The sequence below is a fragment of the Galeopterus variegatus genome, unplaced genomic scaffold (assembly GCF_000696425.1).
Source record: "Galeopterus variegatus unplaced genomic scaffold, G_variegatus-3.0.2 Scaffold3139, whole genome shotgun sequence".
Lineage (NCBI taxonomy): Eukaryota > Metazoa > Chordata > Mammalia > Dermoptera > Cynocephalidae > Galeopterus > Galeopterus variegatus.
Window position 1 is genome coordinate 235,798 of NW_007729250.1, and position 3,877 is coordinate 239,674.

Consider the following 3,877-nt stretch of genomic DNA (forward strand, 5'->3'; position numbering starts at 1 on the left):
ACAACACCAAGTCAAGGGTTAAGATCCCCTTACCGGTCATCTTAAAAAAAAAAAAAAATGACCCACCAATGGAAGCAGCTGGTTTCACTGCTCAGGTGATTATCCTGAACCATCCAGACCAAATCAGTGCTGTTTATGCCCCTGTACTGGATTGTCACTGTCAATGTGATAGCTCACATTGCTTGCAAGTTTGCTGAGCTGAAGGAAAAGATCGATTGGCGTTCTGGTAAGAAGCTGGAAGATAGCCCTAAATTCTTGAAATCTGGTGATGCTGCCATCATTGATATGGTTCCTGGCAAACCCATGTGTGTTGAGAGCTTCTCTGACTATCCTCCTCTGGGTCATTTTGCCGTTTGTGATATGAGACAGACAGTTGCTGTGGGTGTCATCAAAGCAGTGGACAAAAAGGCTGCTGGAGCTGGCAAGGTCACCAAGTCTGCCCCGAAAGCTCAGAAGGCTAAATGAATATTATCCCCAATACCTGCCACCCCAGTCTTAATCAGTAGTGGAAGAATGGTCTCAGAACTGTTTATCACAATTGGCCATTTAAATTTAATAGTAAAAGACTGGTTAACGATAACAGTGCATCATAAAACCTTCAGAAGGAAGGAGAATGTTTTGTGGACCATTTTGTTTTGTGGCAGTTTTAAGTTATTAGTTTTTAAAATCAGTACTTTTCAATGGAAGCAATTTAACCAAAAATCTGTCACAGGATTTTGAGACCCATTTAAACAAACTTTAATGAGAAAAAAAAAAAAAACCCAGTTAGTAGGGTATTGCCAGGTCAGACCTCTTCCTGTTTGACTCTTGGCTGAATGATCTGTCCTTATTCTACTGATATTTTCATTTTGAAGGTTTTCTTTAAATTTCTCCAGATACCTTCTCCATAACTGAAGTGCTTAAGTACTGTAATTTGTTCACATTGGTGTATGCCTTTATTTATAAATCTAAAGTTGGGAATTATCTACTTGCTATAAAGCTGGTGTTGATAAATCTAGTTGGTACCAATCTACTTGTCAAAGGCTAACATTATAACAAATTTAAAGATCTCAGTCGGCTTTATTGCAATTCTAGAATTGGGCAACCCTTCATTCAATAAAACAGAGTAAGTGTTCCAATGAGCTGAGCAAAAGCAGTTGACTTTATAGACAGAAAAAAAGATCTGAAGAAAGCAGAAACAAAGAATAAAAAGTGGATTGGTCCTTTCAAAGTTACGTCCTTATAAGATGGGGGCAGAGAGTCAGAACAATAGAAAAATAACTGATTATTTACTATCAATTTACTTTTTTAGCAGCTGGCTGGTATGGGAATCAGAATCCTTGACCTTGGTGTTATGACGCCATGCTCTAACTATCTGACTAATCTGCCAGCCTCTCAGGTTACTTCTTTTGTGTAAAGATTAAAGCAGAGGGAACTTTATTATCATGCCCTTTGAAGATGTAAACTGGCCTGTTTGGGAAATGGACTGTCATTTCTCCTGATTTCTCAGGTCAGACAACTCAAGTTTAGCTTTGGTGATATGGAACTTTCGCAGGGGTGTCTCCATTTTGATAGGAACTTTATTATCATGCCCTTTGAAGATGTAAACTGGCCTGTTTGGGAAATGGACTGTCATTTCTCCTGATTTCTCAGATCAGACAACTCAAGTTTAGCTTTGGTGATATGGAACTTTCGCAGGGGTGTCTCCATTTTGATTTTTTAGTATTGTCTCTTGGGGCCTAGTGCAAGAACTTGGTCCAAAACAATGGCCCCCTATAATTTTTATTTAACATACTGTTGGTAAATCCAAGGACTAGTCAATTGGGGAATGAAGTGAGGGCATCCTGGACAGGAGACATAAAGCTTACGAAGACTTGGAAATGGGTCCTTGGAGTGAGGGTCTTTGTGATAGGCAGATGGAGGTTTGGTCCCCGCTGCCCCTGCCATCTCCAGTGTCACATTTGTCACCCTCGGCTGTAGGCTGTCAGCACTCTCTCCAGCTTTGTGACTGACACAGAGCCCTGTCTCCCGCTAGGCAGCTGGTCTGGGAAGTCAGGGCCTGTGCCATCCCGAGACCTTGTTTGGCTATAATTTTCCTTGGCTCAACTGCTTACCTGATTGTCCTACTAGCCAAAGTAGGAATGTATTCTTGGTTCCTGGTCTTCACTTGACAGTCTTCTGACTTCACAGTCTGCGTCCTGAGTTTTTGAAAAGGAAAACACCCATGAGCTCACCCTGCTGAGCAGCAGTAAGTGCAACACATCTGGGACCCCTTTGCTGTGTTTTCTAGCTCTGAGCTCATTGTTAGTGGCCTTCTTATCCTCAGATCTTCTCTCTCCTCCTGCCTCTGGACGTAGGCACACCATCGAGTAATTTCTCTTGCAGCACATACTTGAATAAAGGCAAAAGCATCTCTCCAGCTCTTTGTTCCATAAGGACTGTCAGAATGTTAAACAAAATACAGTAGCTGGACTCAGGTGACAGAACCCAGAGATGGATACTCAAGAATTCAAGTTACTGGAGAGTAACAAGTAACAAGGCCCCATGAGAGGTCCTGACCTTGGCTGTTGACACTAATCATGAAAGTGTAGTGGACATTAATTTATGCATTCCAAAAAGATGTCCCAAGCACCAACAATGGAGTAGGCATTGTGGGCTGCGGAGATTCAGTGGTGAGCCAGAGTACATTATGACAGAAGGGACCGGTCCTCAGGGGGCTTATATCTTAGCAGTGTATCCCAGGAGCAGCCAAAACCCGGGTGGAGGACGGGCTCTGTGATAAAGCGGGTAACAGGTAAGGGCTGGGCTTCTCCCTGTGAGAAAACCTGAAGACATAGTAGGTTTGTAAGTAAGGAGTAGCATCTTCTGCTTTTTAAGAAGTAGACGAGCTAACCAGGAAGAGAATTTGGAAAGAGTTGCCTGGAAGCAGAAACCCACCTAGGAAGAGAGGTCTAAGAGACAAGGTTCTGCCGACTCGTAGCCTCCATTTTGATCACTTCCAGCAAAACCTCTTCAGACAGGAACCAAGTGCTTCCTTCTGTTGGTTACTGTCTGTTGATAATTAGTCAGAAATCATCCTGTGCAACAATCCAAGTTCACTTGTATCCTTTCTGCTTTCCTAAAACTTCCCAGTGTCTCTGGGGATTGCCCTGTTCCTCCTGCCTCTGGCCCACCCAAACTCCTAAGAATTACCCATCCCCACTTCAAAACTCTGAGATTCCAGAGAAACACAGAGTAATTGTGCAGGTAGTCTGGTGGAAGGGCCAACACCGGTACTTTCACTCTGCCTGGGTGAGGCTAAATGTGAAAAGAGAATTATGGAGGCCCGTGTCCCTGCAAGTTGCTGAGGCCATCACTGTGAGCGGGAAAAGGAGGCCAGCAGGCGAGGGCTGGGATAGGTTGATGCGTCTCAGGGAAACGGAGCATGGCCCAGAGAGAGGACAGGACAGAGCACAGTTGTGAGCCACTCCCTTGAATTGTTGGGGGAGAGACAGATGGGGGAGTCCTGCCATGTGGAGAGTGTCCGTTTGAAGGGAGCAGGGAGGGCTGTGGCCTCAGATCACTTTGCTCAGGACAACAGACCCTGTAATGTTGAAAATAAAGCCAGGCTTTGTCTGTGCTGGGGAGCAGGCCAGGGGTGGAGCTGGGTCTGGCTGTGGTCAGCTGGTTTGGCTGTACTGGGTACAGGAGCAGCCAGGATGGCCAGCCTGGGCAAGAAAGGGCAGCTGAGGGGTGCCCTGGTAAGACATAAGCTGTCATTGAAGGGGCAGCCTTTTAGAGGAATGAGAGATCAATAGCAGGTGGAAAACATGACCTCCGGTGGGTGGGGCTGGTGAGGATGCTCGGTGATGGCTCTCTTGCGCTCTCAGGAGGTCAAACGCTAATGATAATATTGGTG

At 45.0% G+C, this 3,877-nt stretch overlaps 1 pseudogene; it reads left to right on the top strand.

Moving 5' to 3' along the window:
• Positions 1-547, top strand: part of LOC103599890 — a 2,183-nt pseudogene extending 1,636 nt beyond the window's left edge.
• Positions 548-3,877: the final 3,330 nt, after the last annotated feature.